We start from the raw sequence: 19,394 nt of genomic DNA on the forward strand, positions 1-19,394 counted from the left end.
GAAAGTGCTGGAAATATTCAGCAGGTCTGGCATCATATGTGGAGGGAGAAAAAAAAGTTAATGTTTCCAGTCCAATATAACTCTTCTTTGGATATTGGACTCAAAACTGAATTCTTTCTTGGTGCAGCACAGTGGCACAGTCGTTAGCCCTGCTGCCTCCCAGCGCCAGGGACCCGGGTTCAATTCCAACTTTGTGTGACTGTGTGGAGTTTGCACAGTCTCATCATTTGCTGAACCTGTCTCCGACTTGCATGGTACTTTTCTGATATGTTATTTTTTTGCAGTGTCAAAATTTATCACTTGTAATTAATTTTCCTGCTTATGGCTTTTCAAACCTTTTTTTCCTTCCTTGCTAAAATGACTTCCATCAATTTCCTTTGCTAGTTAGATTTAGTTCATGTATTTCCTCTCTCTCTTTCTCTCCTATCTGTGTTCCAGTCAAATCTCTCATTCTCCTTACGAGGTGATGATAGTGTTAATAAACGGATAATAAATGTCTCTGTGGCTGTTATAAAGGGTAGCCTAAAAGAGTATGCACATATTTGGGGAGAGAGGTTTGACAGAAAGAGATTTTAATTCTGCCTCTGGGATGTAATATTTCAATTTACGGCAGTCATCTGTCTTGAGGTTTCTATACTTTAAGTGAAGGACGATGGGCTTGAATGCTATTGGAGTCTGGCGATTGAACTCATGAACCTTTGGGTTGGGGGGGTGTCCAACTCTCTGCCAGTTTAGAACTTTATTTCTCAGAGGTTAATGTTTAATATATGGCATCCTGAAGGTGTCTAATTTAAACCACTAAATCTCAAGATGGAGCAAGACTATGATGAATTGAATAATGTCGGGGAATCAAAACAAGTTTGAATAAAACCATTGTTGAGAGACAGGCACAGAGGGAACTTCTCATTATTCGGCTTGTACCCCAGGCACAGGCAGGGGATATCAAAACTAAAGTCTCCCTGGTGTGTGTCTGAAAACTCATTTAATCCTACTTAATATTTACATTGACATTCCTGCGCCTGATTTTGTTTGAGATTTCCAATGGCTGATATATTATTCATTTTTGATTTTTTTTCTTTGCTGAAGTAGATGTGTGCATTTCTAAGTGGTCTTAAAACCTGGTAACCCAGCGATGCAGAAATCGGGGCTGGTGAGCCTGTGAAGTGACAGGGAGTTAAGGCAGTAGTGGCATTACAATGGGTCAAAGGAGATAGAGAAGATGTTGGGCCACAGATATCAGTCACTGAGGCAAGAATGTGAACAGATAGGGTGGATAATTTTACGACAAAGGTGGAATCAGCTGGGCCAGAACAAAGATGTTACAACCCGCGAGGGGGAACCGACAACCAAACTAACCAAAGTTGCCAGTCAACCCGCAAATGAAAGAATTTCTGATAAGCATTCACTTTTTGCAACTTTCAGTTCAACACAAATCAGAAACAAAGCAAATAAAACATGAAATAATAGGCAAGAGGTACTTCAAATAAAAAGATCAATTTCACTTTGAATAGTCGGGACAACAGAGATACATCTTACACAACCTCAAGTACCCACACCATTTCTGACCCCAATGAAGACACCAAGTGAAAACTCACAGTCTTCACACTCCATTGTTTTGGCCATTGAGTTTCATTGACCGGCAAATATTTCACCTGAGGTCCCCGGAGATGGTTAGCACCAACAGAACACACGTCTACCAACCCTCTCTTCCTCGGGCCACGTCAATTTTTAAAATAAATGTAGAATACCCAATTTTTTTTTCCGATTAAGGGGCAATTTAGCGTGGCCAATCCACCTACCCTGCACGTCTTTGGTTTGTGGGGGTGAGACCCACGCAGACACGGGGAGAATGTGCAAACTCCACACGGACAGTGACCCAGGGCCGGGATCGAACCTGGGACCTCGGCGCCGTGAGGCAACAATGCTAACCACTGCGCCACCGTGCTGCCCCCGGGTCACTTCGGTTTTGATGACTAAACTTTCCAGAGAATTCTTGTTCAACTGACCAATCAACAGCAATCCTCTGAGACAGACTCTTCGCTCTTTGTGCCTGAGTGACTCAAAACACTTTTTGGGATTCAGTCCCATCCCCTTTACCTCACTCCGATAGCTCTTCCCCAAGAGCTTCTGGAATTCTATTTTTCCTCTTAATGCCAAACAGAAAACTGGCCTTTTCATAGAGAGCTTTGCTGACTTCCCACACCTGAATTCTGTACTCCTCTCTCTGTCTCTGCTTTCCCTTTATGTCTGTACCTGTGTGCTGATTGTTGTCACCATCCAACACTCATAATTGCATCTCTCCTTCGTAGCTGCAGCTCTCCTTTATGTCCACAGCTCTCCTTTGTGGTTGCAGCTCTCTTTTGTGTCTGCAGCTCTCTTCTTGTGTCTGCAGCTCTCCTTTATCTCCGCAGATCTCCTTTATCTCCACAGATCTCCTTTGAGTCTGCAGCTTTCCTTTGTGTCAGCAGATCTACGTTGTGTCTGCAGCTCTCTTTTGTGTCTGCAGATCTCCGTTGTGTCTGCAGCTCTCTTTTGTATCAGCAGATCTCCGTTGTGTCCGCAGCTCTCTTTTGTGTCTGCAGATCTCCGTTGTGTCTGCAGCTTTCCTTTGTGTCTGCAGATCTCCGTTGTACTGCAGCTCTCCTTTGTGTCCACAGCTTTCCTTTGTGTCTGCAGTTCTCCTTTGTCTCTGCAGCTCTCCTTTGTGGCTGCAACTCTCCTTCATCTCTGCAGCTCTCCTTCGTCTCTGCAGCTCTCCTTTGTCTCTGCAGCTCTCTTTGTGTCCGCAGCTCTCCTTTGTGTCTGCAGCTCACCTTTGTCTCTGCAGCTCTCTTTGTGCCCGCAGCTCTCCTTTGTGTCCATAGCTTTCCTTCGTCTCTGCAGCTCTCCTTCGTCTCTGCAGCTCTCCTTTGTCTCTGCAGCTCTCTTTGTGTCCGCAGCTCTTCTTTGTGTCTGCAGCTCACCTTTGTCTCTGCAGCTCTCTTTGTGCCCGCAGCTCTCCTTTGTGTCCATAGCTTTCCTTCATCTCTGCAGCTCTCCTTCGTCTCTGCAGCTCTCCTTTGTCTCTGCAGCTTTCTGTGTCCGCAGATCTCCTTTGTGTCTGCAGCTCACCTTTGTCTCTGCAGCTCTCTTTGTGTCCGCAGCTCTCCTTTGTGTCCACAGCTCACCTTCGTCTCTGCAGCTCTCTTTGTGTCTGCAGCTCACCTTTGTCTCTGCAGCTCCCTTTGTGTCCACAGCTCTCCTTTGTGTCCACAGCTCTCCTTCGTCTCTGCAGCTATCCTTCGTCTCTACAGCTCTCCTTTGTGTCTGCAGCTCTCCTTTGTATTTGCAGCTCTCCTTTGTGTCTGCAGCTCTCCTTTGTCCCTTGCAGCCTTCTTTGTGTCTGCAGCTCTCCTTTGTGTTTGCAGCTCTCTTTTATGTCTGTAGCTCTCCTTTGTCTCTGCAGCCTTCTTTGTGTCCACAGCTCTCCTTTGTGTCCACAGCTCTCCTTCGTCTCTGCAGCTCTCTTTGTGTCTGCAGCTCACCTTTGTCTCTGCAGCTCCCTTTGTGTCCACAGCTCTCCTTTGTGTCCACAGCTCTCCTTCGTCTCTGCAGCTATCCTTCGTCTCTACAGCTCTCCTTTGTGTCTGCAGCTCTCCTTTGTATTTGCAGCTCTCCTTTGTGTCTGCAGCTCTCCTTTGTCCCTTGCAGCCTTCTTTGTGTCTGCAGCTCTCCTTTGTGTCTACAGCTCTCCTTTGTCCCTTGCAGCCTTCTTTGTGTCTGCAGCTCTCCTTTGTGTTTGCAGCTCTCTTTTATGTCTGTAGCTCTCCTTTGTCTCTGCAGCCTTCTTTGTGTCTGCAGCTCTCCTTTGTGTCTGCAGCTTACCTTTGTGTCTGCCAACCATATGGCTCATTTCTTAGCGTCCTTCCTTGTGGTACAGCGTCCAGGTGACAGGGATCAGTATTTCTTATTATCCAAACTAATCGATGCCTTTATAATTGATGCAATCTTAAGTCCTTCCCGAAAGGACTAACTGTACTGCTTCTGAATCAAAAGTTGTCACAATTAAGAGAATCATTCGGTGTAATTCTCCATTTCTGAGATTAAGTGTTAATGCCGGGGCAGGATTCGCAGAATTCTATGACAGCAAAACTGGCGCCGCACCTGGACTGACTCAAGAACCGCCGAGGGGCTGCCACCGGCGCCACGTGGAACACAATCGATTCCAATTAGAAACGGTGCTGGATTCACAATTGACACTCACGAGGCTGACAAGCTGCAGCCACATATACACATTACAATCCCCACACACATCCTGTGCAGAAGGTGGCCAAGGCCCAGGACAGGGCTGCCCTCTCACAGGCAGCCAAATACTAGAGCCACCTGGACATTTCAGCGGCGCCCAGGTGGCCTGTATGGATGCTGGCATGTGGTGCAGTGTGGGGGTTCTGCCACCCTCCTGGTGGGGGGGATGGGGGGGAACTCACCCTGGCCGGTCTGAGGAGGTCATGCATCTTCTTTCTGCACCGCTGATCGGTCCGGATGGCGAAAGACAACTCTTCAGGAAATAAGCAAAAGAACATCGGTTGCAGCGCAGAAGAAGTCCATTCTCTCGTTGTTAGATCTGCCCCCTCCACGCCCCGCCTCCGCTACCCCACACCTCTTCATGTGCATCAAATGTTACTCTACTCCTCTTTTAAAAGATGGAATGATCTCTGCCTTAGCTATTCCGTGTGGCAAATTACTCTCCACTCCAACCATTGAGAACTTTCTCCTCGCTTCTCACATTTATAATGACAATTTTGGTCGTTGGGTCACAAATCTGATTGGCAGGATTAAAATAATTGCAGGAAAGATAAACAGGGACTCGTGAAGCGGCAACACATTCAAAGACTTGGGAAAGCAAAGGGAGATTATAAATGGAGTGCCAGGACAATGATGGGCCAAATGGCCTCCTTCTGGGCTGTAAAGCTCTATGACTATGACAATGGTTTGTGTTTTGAGGAATGCACAACGAAAATAGATTGGAAGGAGAGGGGATCAGTGCCTGAAGAGAGCAAATCATTAACAATATCAGTTAATTTGGGGCCAAGGAGAGAAAGGCGAGTGGCAACATTTTGGCTGCACTCAGATCGAGGGAGTAGGAGGCGAGCCCCATGAACAAGATGAGCTCAGGGAGATCCTTGTGGGAGATGGAATGGAAGGTGTGAGTTCAGGCCCAGAGCAGTGGGAAATGTGGGCAAGGTAGTCGCAAAGGATTAGAGGAAAGGAGGTAAGGAGCAGACGCAGATGTTCATGATCCTTATGACAAAAAATGCCCATGAACTCCTTTGCACCTATTATCATTGTGAGGGTAGAGGAAGCAGGGATGGTTGGATTAGGAAGAAAAAGTGTGATGGAGAAGAGAAGCCTGGGATTATCTTTGCTTTCCTGGGTGATCTTTGAAACATGAGCAGTTTTAGTGATGAAGAGGGTAAACCTGATAATGATACTGCTTTAAGTAATCAAGCCTGACCTAGCAATGGATGGTTGAACAAATTGTTCACCAAAGACGTTCAAATCTGTACCCCCTGGACTTAAGGGAGAGAAGATAATGGTACACTGGGGGAATGATTAGGGTGAGAGAGAGTCGTAGTTCTAACAGGGGCAAGGGCACTAAAGATGGTGGAGATGATAGGATTTAGCCACTCGGTAGCTACAGAAACGTCAAGGCAAATTGTAGACCAGAGGCTAGAGAGAAAGGGGTTTGAAGACATTGAGGGAAAGTTTTTTCTTTCCTCGATGGACACGGAAGGTAACAGGGTTGGGAGGGAAAGGGGGAACATGGGTAGAGAGTGGCTTAAACAAATGATTAGAAATTGCCTAACCAGCAATAATAATGATGGGAGTAACGAGGCTCACGTGAGATGGTAAGATTGAGAGGATGGCCATGTATGTGCGTAGGAGAGTTTAGTTCGAGCGAGAGATTTGGGGAAGAAAGGAGGGCAATAAACTCAGGAGGGAGTAGAAACGGAGGTTGAATCACTGAGGATGGGAAGGTAAAGGAAGAGGAGAGGAAATCAGGGAAGATGGGCTGGATTCTCCGATTTTGAGGCAATGTCCGGAGCATGTGTCTAGTATTACGGCCAAAAATTAGGCGGCGCCCCCACACCAATGCTCCACCTGGTGGGGGACTAGCAGCCGCACCACGTTAAACCCCCAGCTTTCCCTGCAGATTCGGAGGGGGAATTGCCGGGTCCGTGGACGCGCATGCGCATGACGGTGACCTGCGGCAGTCCCGCTGTACAACATGGCGCTGGCCGCGCGCGGACCCAACCGGCCAGATAGTGCCCCCGTGTAACTCCCCAACCCCACCAGTCCCTCCAGCCCCTGCCGAAGCCCCCCACAACCAGCGGAACGCCCCCCCCCCCCTGACTGTGGCGGCGCTGGACACAGTCCGCAGCCGCCATGCGAGGTTGAGGAAACCTCAGAGCATAAGTCATCCACGCCATCGGGAAGTTGGCCCATCGGGTGCGGAGCCTTGGGGGAAGGCCTTCAGGTGATGTCCTGAGGCCGTCCCGATGGCATGCGGCGTACTCACTGATGATGATGTTTTGGAGGGGGCAGAGCATCCGAAAACAGACGCCACGCCTGATTTTGGCGTAAAATCGGATTCTCTGGCCAATCGCCGAATGCGATTTTTCCAATGGCAATCGCAGAATCCAGCCCAATATCTCACTGAGTTACTTGTGAAGTGATATTTGGGTGTGCAGCATGGAATAAGGATTTTGAAGAAGAACTATGGAGGGTGGAGTAAAGTCAGATGTCAAATGCTGAGAATCTTCCAGTGATTTCGGGAGTAAACATGATTTTGAAATAGCCATATCTCCATCAAGGCCATGGTGTTAATGTGATCATCCACAATAAACTCATTTGTTTAAGCCACTCTCTCTCCATGTTCCCCCTTTCCCTCCCAACCCTGTTACCTTCCGTGTCCATCAAGGAAAGAAAAAACTCTCCCTCTACTCATGGTAGAGAATTCTGGATAGAGATGGGGGACAAGAGAAATGACAGCCAATTTGATAACAGAGCTGAGGAACAGGAAAGAGGTTCACAAGATTAGCCCCTCGCAGACGTGCACAGTGGGAAGAGTGGGGAGAGAGTCGGTTGGGACAACCGGGATTGCTTCTCACTAGGGGGCAGCAGTGAGTGCCTCAGTGCGCCTTTTACAGAGTGTCAAGTGAGACCAAGAGGGAAACTGTGGGATTATTTAAGAGGAAGTCAGGACTTCGGGACTGTGGGAGAAGAGCAGTAAAGAGGGAAGAGAAAAGAAAGGAGGCATGGATAAGTAGAGGAGAGGAAATAAAAGAAGCGATGAACACGAGTTTGAAACAGCAACTAAAGCGTGCATGGGAATGGACACAGGAAAACACAGGCGGTCTGATTACATGCTGGATCAAGAGAGCTGTGCTTTGAAATACACAGAGATTAGCAAGGAGAAAGTTATTTATCATTATTAAGTACTGAGCCTAATGAAAGTCATCAATATCAGCCAGAAATGTCTGTCTGAATCTGTTCAGAATGTTATGTGCTTCTACTGGCTTTTTGCATACATTATTTCTATACCTTTCCTTGTTGAACATCAGCTAACCACATCTGCAATTTATGCCAACACATCAGGGCCGTACAAGCTACCTCTTGCTAATCTTTTACATTTTTCTGTTCCTCAGTGCCAGAAGTATATTCTTGGCAACTCAAACCTCCTCAGGTTGGAAGGCACAGGAACATTTTCGCTTTGAAGGGAAATCCCAAGGGCATCAACTTCAGATTTCATGTCTGAAAAGTCGTCTTAAGATCGGGCTCCAATTTTCGAAATGACTGGCCTTCTTCGTTTTCTGTCTTCACTTTACCAGCGGCATGAGGAGGCAATATACCACGAGCGTGTTTATTTGATCAACCTTGACACTTGTGCAGTGTGTTCCAGCTGGGTATTTACCACATACAACTCCCCCGCTCCTTGTATTCAGTTTGAAACAGTACTCATGTAATTTAAGCAACACAGTGTGTAGTCTTTTTAGATGGCGCAGCACAGATCCATCAGAATGATGCCAGGGCTAAGAAGGGTTGAATTACGAGGACAGGTCTCAAGGAGTATATAGTCCTTGGGCGGGATTCTCTGTCTCTGTTTTCCGGGGCGGCGCCCCTCCATCGGCAGCGGGATTCTCCCTTCCCGCAGCTGGTCAATGGGGTATCCCATTGTGCCCACCCAACATCGTCAGGGCATCCACGGGCGTGGATACGCTGCCGGCGAAGCGGAGGATCCCACCGACAGAGAATCCCCGCAGCTTATATTTGCTTTGAGTATAGCAAATTGTCATTCGAGAGTTGTCAGGGAACGCCACATAGGCGTACTGGGGGTTAGCGTGCAGCAGGTGGACCCTCTTGACCAACGGGTTCGGCTTATGCGCCCGCACACGCTTCCGAAGCAGGATGGGTCCGGGTGTCGCTAGCCAGGTTGGGAGCGAGGTCCCGGAGGAGGACTTCCTGGGGAAGACAAGGAGACGTTCATGAGGTGTCTGATTGGTAGTTGTACAGAGAAGCGACCGGATGGCGTGGAGGGCCTCCGGGAGGACTTCCTGCCAGCGGGAGACGGGGTGAGTCCAGGACCGTAGGGCCAGTAGAACAGTCTTCCACATTGTTCCATTCTCCCTCTCCACCTGCCCGTTTCCCCGGGGGTTGTAACTGGTCGTCCTGCTTGAGGCGATGCCCTTGCTGAGCAGGAATTGACGCAGTTCGTCGCTCATAAAGGAGGACCCCCTATCACTGTGTATGTACGCAGGGAACCCGAACAGTGTAAAGATACCCTGGAGGGCCTTGATGACGGTGGTTGCGGTCATGTCGGGGCAGGGGATAGCGAATGGGAACCGGGAGTACTTGTCAATCATGTTCAGGAAATACGTGTTGGGGTCGGTGGAGGGGAGGGGGCGTTTGAAGTCCATGCTGAGGCGTTCAAAGGGACGGGAAGCATTTATCAGGTGCACCCTCTCTGGCCGGTAGAAATGCGGTTTGTACTCTGCGCAGATTTGGCAGTCCCTGGTGACTGTCCTGACCTCCTCGATGGAGTAGGGCAGGTTGGGGGCCTTAATGAAGTGGAAAAAACGAGTGACCCCTGGGTGGCAGAGGTCCTAGTGGAGGGCTCGGAGGCGGTCCACTTGTGCGGTGGCACATGTGCTGCGGGACAGGGCATTGGAAGGCTCGTTTAGCTTTCCAGGACGGTACAAGATCTTATAGTTGTAGGTGGAGAGTTCTATCCTCCACCGTAAGATCTTGTCGTTCTTTATCTTGCCCCGCTGTGCATTATCAAACATGAACGCCACTGACCATTGGTCAGTGAGGAGAGTGAATCTCCTGCCGGCCAGGTAATGCCTCCAGTGTCGCACAGCTTCTACTATGGCTTGTACCTCTATTTCGACCGAGGAATGGCGAATTTCTGAAGCATGGAGAGTACAGGAGAAGAAGGCCACGGGTCTGCCTGCTTGGTTGGGGGTGGCGGCCAGAGCTACGTCGGACACATCGCTCTCGACCTGGAAGGGGAGGGACTCGTCGATGGCGCACATCGTGGCCTTTGCAATGTCTGCTTTGATGCGGCAGAAGGCCTGGCAGGCCTCCGTTGACAGAGGGAAGGTTGTGGACTGGATTAGGGGTCGGGCTTTGTCTGCGTAGTTGGGGACCCACTGTGCGTAATAACTGAAAAACCCGAGGCAGCGCTTCAGGGCCTTGAGGCAGTGAGGAGGGGGTACTCCATAAGGGGGCGCTTGCGTTCAGGGCCGGGGCCTATAACTCCATTTCGCACTACATAGCTGAGAATGGCTAGGCGGTCGGTGCTAAATACACATTTATTCTTATTGTACGTTAAGTTAAGGATTTCTGCGGTCTGGAGAAATTTCCGGAGGTTGGTGTCGTGGTCCTGCTGGTCATGGCCGCAGATGGTGACGTTATCAAGATACGGGAACGTTGCGCGTAAGCCGTACCGGTCAACCACTCGGTCCATCTCGCGTTGGAAGACCGAGACCCCATTAGTGACACCAAAGGGAACCCTTAAAAATTGGTAGAGCCGCCCATCTGCTTCGAAAGCAGTGTACTTGCGGTCACTAGTGCGGAGGGGTAGCTGATGGTAGGCGGACTTGAGATCCACCGTGGAGAAGACCTTGTATTGCGCGATCCTGTTCACCAGGTCGGATATGCAGGGGAGAGGGTACGCATCCAGCTGTGTAAACCTGTTGATGGTCTGACTGTAGTCGATGACCATTCTATGCTTCTCCCCGGTCTTTACCGCCACTACTTGAGCTCTCTAGGGACTGTTGCTAGCTTCAATGACCCCTTCCCTCAGTAGCCTTTGGACCTCTGACCTGATGAAGGTCCGGTCCTGGGCACTGTACCGCCTGCTCCTGGTGGCGACGGGTTTGCAATCCGGGGTGTGGCTCGCAAACAGGGAAGGCGGGTCGACCTTAAGGGTCGCGAGGCCGCAGACAGTAAGGGGGGGTATAGGGCCGCCGAATTTACAGGTCAGGCTTTTCAAATTACATTGGAAGTCCAATCCCAGGAGTGTAGCCGCGCAGAGGTGCGGCAGGACATACAGGCGGAAATTGTTGAATTTCCTGCCTTGGACAGTGAGGTCTGCTAGGCAGAACCCCTTTATCTCCACCGGGTGTGACTCGGAGGCCAGGGAGATTTGTTGGTTTACAGGGTGGGTAACAAGTGAACAGCGCTTTACCGTGTTGGGGTGTATAAAGCTCTCCGTGCTCCCAGAGTCGATCAGGCAAAACGTCTCGTGGCCGTTGATGAACACCGTCGTCGTTGCTGTTGCGAGTGTCCGAGGTCGATTTTGGTCCAGCGTCACCGAGGCCAGATGGAGCAGTTGTGGGTTGTGATCGGGCAGCTTGTAGTCGGCCGTGATGGGGGCCTGGGGCCCCATCCAAGATGGCGTCTCCCATGGATCGCACATGGTGGTCGGGGATGGACAAAATGGCGGTGGGGATGGAGAAAATGGCGGCGCCCATCCGTCCAGCGTGGTGTCCGAGGGGCAAGATGGCTGCACCCGTGGGTCGGACGTGGCCCTAGGATAGGTGGGTGGCGGTGAGTGCTGGCCGCCTGGGGCCCGAAGGGAAGGTTGCCGCGGCGGTCCGGAGTCGTTGGAGACTGCAGCCACAGCTCGTGCTTTGCAGATCCCCACAAAATGGCCCTTCTTGCTGCACCCTTTGCAGGTGGAGGCGTAGCCGGGCAGCACGTGCGGGGATGCTTCGCCTGCCCGCAGAAGAAACAGTGGGGCACAACGGAGTTAGCGGGCCATCTTACAGCGCAGACCTGTGGGGACACGGGGGAGGTCAGTAGGGCTGCCGCTGCGGGATGCCACGCAGCCCAGGGGGCCACTGCGCGGTCGGGCGCATAGGACTGCGCGTTTCTGGAGGCCACATCCATGGACCCTGCCAGGTCCCGTTCTTCTCTCAGTCCCAGGGTGTCCTTTTCTAAGTCTTTGGCGGATCTCTGAGGAGCTCATACCTGCTACGAAGGCATCCCAGATTAGAAGTTCCGTGTTCTCGCTGCCCGAAACTTGGTGGCAGCCACAGTTTCTGCCCAGCACCAGTAGCGCACGGTAGAAGTCCTCCAGCGATTCCCCGGGGCTTTGACATCTAGTTGCAAGCAGGTGACGTGTGTAGACCTGGTTTACAGGGTGTATATAATGCCCCTTTAACAGTTCGATCGCATCATCATAGTCCTCCGCCTCCTCGATGAGGGAGAAGATTCCAGGGCTTACTCTCGAGTGCAGGAGATGCAGTTTCTGTTCTCCTGAGGGGGTGCCTCCGGGCCGTCTCGAGGTAGCCTTTATAACACGCCAGCCAGTGCTTAAATATCGCCGCCGAGTTCTCCGCGTGGGGGTTGAGTTGTAGACACTCCGGCTTGATTCAGAGATCCATTCTTTCAGCTTAAGAGTAGTCTATTAAATTGATGCACGATCAATTAAACTCAAAGACGAGGTTGTAGCATAACTGAAGGCTTTAATAGACTAGATCTGTTCCCCAGCAGCTTGGGTACAGAATGAGGGCTGCTGGGACGGCACCTGTTCTTATACCCCGCCTGTCAGGGCGGAGCCACATACCAAACAGCCAATGGTAAACTCCTAGGCTTACCCAATGGTCTACAGCCTCTCGGGTACTGCAATACCTGATACTACCACAGTGGGAATCTATTTAAATATGTCCAAGGACTGCCAAGGTTTGACGAGAAGGAAGTGGAAGCCTTTTTCATTTCATTTGAGAAGGTAGCTGAACAAATGAAATGGCCACAGGACATGTGGGTGTTACTGATTCAAACAAAGCTGGTACGTAGAGCTCGTGAAGTGTTTGCATCACTACCGGAGGAGGTATCTGGAACATATGAGGAGGTGAAGAAATCCACCTTAAGTGCAGATGAGCTAGTGCCTGAAGCTTACAGACAAAAGTTGAAAAATGTAAGGAAAGAATTTGGTCAAACATACATGGAGTTTGAAAGGCTCAAACAGAGTAATTTTGAGAGGTGGATATGGGCTTTGAAAATAGAACAAACGTATGAAGCTCTCAGAGAAATTATACTTTTGGAGGAGTTTAAAAATTCAATTCCGGATGTAATGAGAACTCATGTGGAAGAACAGAGGGTTAAAACTGTGAGATTAGCAGCGGAAATGACAGATGATTATGAATTAGTTCATAAATCAAAGATTGGTTTCCGACATCAGTTTCAGCCGGTGAGGGATAGAAACTGGGGACATGAGAAATACTCAAGTGGTAAAGGTAAAGGTGATCTGATGGGAGATAATAAGGAGAGTGTACTTCAGATTAAAAAAGAAATCCAGAAGGGTGGAAAAGAAATGAAAAGTTTCAAATGTTTTCACTGTAATAAACTAGGCCATGTAAAGTTACAGTGTTGGTGGTTGAAGAAAAGCACTGGGAAGGCTGATATGGAAAAACAGGAAAAGACAGTGGGGTTTGTGAAAGTGGGAAAGGAAAGCCCAAGGGAAGCGAAGGAGGTGCAAACGATTGTACAGCCTGTTCAAGAAGTAATTGTTAAGAAGGTGCCAGATATCTTTAAAGAATTTACTTGTTTGGGTAAAATTTATTCATGTGTATCAGGAGGAGCAGGTAAAGAAGTCTCAATCTTAAGAGATACAGGGGCTAGTCAATCTTTAATGGTAAGAGATGAGGAATTCTGTAGTTTGGAAAGAATGTTGCCAGAAAAGGTGGTGATATGTGGAATTCAGGGTGAGAGGTGTAGCGTTCCATTATATAAGGTAAGGTTGGAAAGTCCAGTGAAGAGTGGTGAAGTGGTAGTAGGAGTAATAGATAAACTATCTTGTGTAGGAATACAGTTTATCTTGGGTAATGATATTGCTGGATCACAGGTGGGAGTGATGACTACTGTGGTTGATAAGCCATTGGAAAATCAGTCAACTGAAGTGTTGAAGGACGAATATCCTGGGATTTTTCCGGATTGTGTAGTAACAAGGTCACAAAGTCACAGGTTAAGACAAGAGGAGAAATCAAAGAGTGAAGATGAAGTTGAAACGCAATTATCAGAAACAATTTTTGATCAAATGGTTGAAGAAGAACAAAGAAAAATGGACTATATTATTATACCTGTTTGAGTGTGTTGTTTTCTTTAAATGAAAGTGTATATTTACTGTGTGCATTTCTTAATTGGTGGTGCAAAAGTGAAAAATGAAACCATCTTGAAGTTGATGGTTTATTTTTTTTTCTTGGGGGGAGGTGTCATGAGGGAGTGCCTTTAAGAACTGGATGTTTAAGCAATGTACCTTTAAGAAAACAGTGATGTCAGTGAGTGGGTGGGGCTCAGCTCAGTTCAGCCATTTTGCAGTTTAGTTTTGCAGTTTGCAGGAAAAAGAGCTGGTGTGTGTCTGTGTGTTTCCAGAGTGCTGCAGGTTTAGTTTCAGTTTAAAAAGCAGTGGGTGGGTGTCTGTTTGTGTCCAGAGAGCTGCAAGAAGAAAGCAAGGTGCTGGAACTGAAATCAACCAAGCTAATATATCTCTGCCATTCTACAGGAAATATATATATCCTTTAACCTGATGTGATACTGTTTAAAGGTGTTAAGTCTCTTGGAAGTTTGAAGGAACATTTTAAGGAGTTATTTACTGTTGCAATATTTTCTGAGTTATCTTTGAAGTAAGGGGTGTTAAGAGATCCAATTTTTATTTAAGATGTTAAGTTGAGTTCATGGAATAAACAGTGTTTTGTGTTAAAAAACCCAAGTGTCCATAATTGTAATCCCACACGTAGGGAAAAAGCCGTGTGCTCGGAAAAGCAACAAAACCATTAAAGGGAGAGGTTGGTTGAACTCCATGATACATTTTGGGGTTCTGAAAACGCCTCGCCCATAACAAAATTAAGAAGTGATCTAATTGAGGTGGTGAAGGCAATAAAAGCAATCAATATTGCGATGGGGAATTCTCAGAAAGGGGCACAAGTTTAAAACTCTGGTGACTAAGTGCTGCCGCCGGTGGAGAATCATGGTAACTACGTGCTGCCACGAAGAGCGCCTGCGAGGAGCGATTCCCGTCATGCAAAATGGGCCAGATTGGGTCCCACGTGCAGCCTGTCCGAGTCCCGGTCCTACAGGCGGCTCATTTGCTGTGGTCGGGATTCGCATTCAGAACCTGACAAGCTACAGCAGCTTTCACACGCTCCACTCAGCACAGGCTGTCATTCCAGACAAGAAGAAGGCTGCACGAAGACCAGCACCAAGGTTCCTGGATGCTGTCATTGAATGCATGCTGAGCACCATCGGGGAGAATAGGGGCACATTCTTCCCCAGGATGGGTGGAGACTGAAGCCCGCTTTACTGAATGAGGCCTGGGATGAGGTGGCAGAGGCTGTGTGCTGGCAGAACGTGAGTGTCCCTCATGGTTACATCCTCACCGAGAAGTGGGAGGGCATGGGGCAGCAGTGTGAGCTAACCATTCACCATCTACCACCAAACCCACTCTCCCCAGCCCCCAACAGTTTTGGGCCCAGTGAGAAGGAACCGCCAGCACACACACAGGGATCATCCGGGCGGACAGTGGTATGTTATCATAAAGACAAGAGTCATACTTTGCCAGGCAATGAGGAGCAGCAGAGCTGTCGTCATCATCCTCCGTTCCCCGGACAAGACCCACTGGCACTGCAAAGCCAGGGACATGATCCTATCTTGATACAGGTGTGACCTTCGGAGGTGGCAGGGGGAGCTGTGATAATGGAAAGGAATGGAAAGCGAGAGGGAAAGAGGAGAGAAGGACTCAGGGAGAGGGGAAGGGTGGATGGCCAAAGGGAAGGGGATGGGACGGATGGATAAGGGAGAGGGAAGTGTTCAGAGGCTCAGGGGAGGATGGATTTTGGATTGGGGGGGGGGAGCGGTGATTTGATGTAGGGTGGGGGAAAGAGGTGGGACAGGGCACCGGAGCTGCCGGTGACAAGGTCTCCGAGTTGGTAAACCAGGAGATAATGAGGTTGTCCTAAGTGCAGTGACCCTGGATCACACGTTGGGTGACCTGCCCTGCCAGCTTCCAGGAAATCCTCCTCCTCCTCCTCATCAGCATGTCGTTCCACTGCTGTGCAATGTTATGAAGGATGCAGCAGGCAACCTTGGTGCTCAAGACCCTGTGGGGGCTTTTTGGAGTGTCCCACCAGAGGGGTGCAGGCATTGGAAGCACATCTTGAGCACGCCGGTGAATCGCTTGATGGTGCTCCTGATTGCTGTGTGCGTCGTTATAATGGTTCTCTGCCTCGGCCTGGGCCCTCCGCACAGGCAGGCATCATTAGCCAAGATCTCAGCGGGTAACCCTTGCCACCCACTAGCCAACCCCTCCCCTAAGGGAGCCCCTTAAAGGTCCCAGGGACCGCCTAATGCAGCAGGTTGTATGTATTATGCCCACTGCCTAGATATCAGGCGCATGATGTGCAGCTGATAGTCACACACCAAATACACATTCAGGGTGTGGAAGTCCTTCCTATTGATGAAGCGTCAATCGGTGCTCTGAGGGTGACATGCATGCCATCGATCGCCCCCTGGACCTGGGTCATACCTGTAATGCTGGCCAATCCTGCGACCCGGGCATCTTGCAATAATAATAATAATGTTTATTATTGTCACAAGCAGGCTTACATTAACACTGCAACTAAGTTACTGTGAAAAGCCCCTAGTTGCCTCATTCCGGCGCCTGTTCGGTTACACTGAGGTAGAATTCGGAATGTCCAATTCAGCAAATAAGCTCATCTTTCGGAAACTGGTGGCAGGAAACCAGGGCACCCGGAGGAAACCCGCGCAGACACGGGGAGAACGTGCAGACTCCGCACAGACAGTGACCGAAGCCGGGAATCGAACCCGGGTCCCTGGCGTTGCGGAGCAACATTGCTAACTACTGTGCTGCCATGCCACCTTGTTGGGCCTAGTCCAGATAGAAGGTGATGTAGGCTGATGCTTGGGTGCATAGGGAATCCGTAACAGCGCGCATCACCTGCGCGAGGGACTTGCGAAATCCCACACAAGTCCCCGCTTGAACCCTGGAGTAAAGCAGAGGTATAAAGGTTCAGGGCAACTGTCACCTTGTCGGCCACCAGGATTGGGTGTCCTCCCCTCCTGGCATTGGTGGTGAATGTTCTCCCTGATGAGCCGAGGTCGTCGGCTGCACACGCGGTCCAGCAGATCCATAAAGGTCAGGCGCAGACTGTATACACGTGGCCTCATCGGTGCCTCCTTTGCATCTCCTCCTCGGCCTGCTGAACAGCCAGCACTTGAACCTCACCAGCTGGCCCCTGCTTTTCCAGGGCAGACTCTGCCTGTGCAAGGCGCTCTCTGGGCTGACCCTGGCACTCTTGCCACCGTGATCCGCAACGGGAGCAGCGACCAGGTAGATAGCGAGCATAGCTGGCTGTTGTCCAAAATCCATGTCTCTATGGGTGGATGGGAGAGAAGTAGAGAGGGTCAGCAAGATGAAGATTTCCTTGACCATCCAATTCCACCAGGTTCCAAGGCCATCCGGAGTTGTGCCAACCTCGACATGTGCCCCCTCCGCCAGTCCTTTCAAGATGATGTAATCGGTGTTGAATCCTTGTTCCCGTCAGTGACACCCAGGGTATGATATGGGGGACGGCATGGTGGCACAGTGGTTAGCACTGCTACCTCACAGCTCCAGGGACCCAGGTTCAATTCCGGCCTCGGCTTACTGTCTGTGTGGAGTTTGCACTTTCTCCCCGTGTCATGGGTTTCCTCCGGGTGCTCCGGTTTCCTCCAAAGTCCAAAGATGTGCAGGTTAGGTGGGTTTGCCATGCTAAATTGCCCCTAAATTGTCCAAAAGGGTAGGTGGGGTCATGGGGATAGGCTGGAGGTATGGGCTTGAGTAGAGTGCTCTTTCCAAGGGCCAGTGCAGACTTGATGAGCCAAAATGGCCTCCTTCTGTATTGTATGGATTCTATTCTCTGATTCTATTCTTACCAGTCGTCCTTGCCAACAGAGGTACCGGTGGCAGCTGCAACCCCTGGCAGCGATAGCCTCTGTGGACCCTGTCCTGTTTTTCCCAGTGGGGTCTACTGTGGGTGTCCTCACTGGGTGAGCCTTGTGCTCTCTGTTGCTCTTTTTAACTGGATACTGATATGACAGTGATGAATGATGATATTGCTTTTCAGAGTCGCCAGGTATCATTTGATACCACCACAAGGTTTTACCGGATATCGATCAAAGACCAAACAAGTTAGTTAGTTCACGTTCAATGATAGTTTATTTACACACAAGAATTACTTTGACATGCAACATAAAACACTACAAGCTAAATTACACCTAACACTACAACAACCTGTACTTAACTTCAGGCACCCAGCTTTATGCAGAGGAACAAGGCCTTTGTTCGGATCTTACGTGGCTGGGTCTGGAGAGGTGACTTCGTTTCTGCTGGGCTCAACCGCCTGGTAGCGATCGTTGGTCTTGAACTTGTCTTCTGGTTGTGATGCTACACTTGGTTTTAGGCATAGGCCGGGGCCAAGAGAGACCGAACACATGGCTGTGTCTCTTTTTATCCCTCTGGGATTTCGCGCTCTTTGGGGCAGTCCTTAGCTTTGGACCCAATAATTCGACAGGCTTCGATCACTGCCTTCGATTTTGGCCAATAAAGGGGCGGGTGCCTTGATGGCTGGGCGTCTCCTGAGCGGTCATTGACCTTGGCTATTTGGGCTTTCTTAGCAAAGGGAGTGGCGCCAGTTAGTCTGCATCTGTGTCGGTTACCTGAGTACAGTCCTTTTGTTCTGGGGAAATGGGCCATTAGAATGCAAACGAGCGGGGGTTTCGATCGCGTCGAGCTATCTGAGTTGCAAGCTCTGAGTGTGTCTGAGTCCTGGGTTTGCCATAATTCCCATGGTCCTTTGCAGGTGGCCATCTCAGATGGCTACATCTCCCACCAGGAACATGGCAACTGGTTGTTTGGTTGTGACTGTGCAGCCATTCACCTCTATGCAAAGAGCTTGGTGTGCTGGCAAGTCCTGCAGATGCGGGCGAGTGAGGTATATGCGCATTTTCTGGGACTTTAGCTGCTGTGTTATGCGGAGTCTGGGTTTTACGCATAGATTATGACTGCGAGCTGGTCACGTTTCTTGGCCGGGGGTGGTGGGATGGATGGGATCGGGGCGCCGTACACAGGCAGGCTTGGAGACATCTCTTGATCCTCAGGGATGGGCTAGCTGATACTGTCTCTGGTGAGAAGTATTCTCTGAGAGGGGCTGTGTGTGACGGGGAGAGTTCCAGCAGCAACGGTTCACGTGCCCTTTGTTTGGGGTGAGCTCTGCTAATCCCCTGCTTCCTCTGCAGTGCAGCTGCACTTCTGAGGAGTGCACTGAGGAGTGCCAACACCTGGTTGGGCCGGCGACTGAGCATGGCCATGCCCATCCCCTTGGTGATACTGCTGGGATATGAGGGTTTCCAGAGGGGCGGGCAGGGTGAGTTTCCACATGACCAGAAGCCCTCAGAGCATTTTCAGGAAACTGTCAGCAGTCTTATTGAAACATAAAAACATAGAAAATAGGTGCAGGCGTAGGCCATTCGGCCCTTCGAGCCTGCACCACCATTCAATATGATCGTGGCTGATCATGCAAATTCAGTATCCCACTCCCGCTTTCTGTCCATGCCCCTTGATCCCTTTAGCCGCAAGGGCCATGTCCAGCTCCCTCTTGAATATATCCAATGAACTGACCCCAACAGCTTTCTGTGGGAGAGAATTCCACAAGTTCACAACTCTCTGAGGGAAGAAGTTCCTCCTCTTCTCAGTCCTGAATGGCTTACCCCTTATTCTTAGGCTGTGACCCCCTAGTTCTGGACGTCCTCAACACCGGGAACATTCTTCCCACATCTAGCCTGTCCAGTCC

This window comes from Scyliorhinus torazame, chromosome 15 (assembly GCF_047496885.1).
Source record: "Scyliorhinus torazame isolate Kashiwa2021f chromosome 15, sScyTor2.1, whole genome shotgun sequence".
NCBI lineage: Eukaryota > Metazoa > Chordata > Chondrichthyes > Carcharhiniformes > Scyliorhinidae > Scyliorhinus > Scyliorhinus torazame.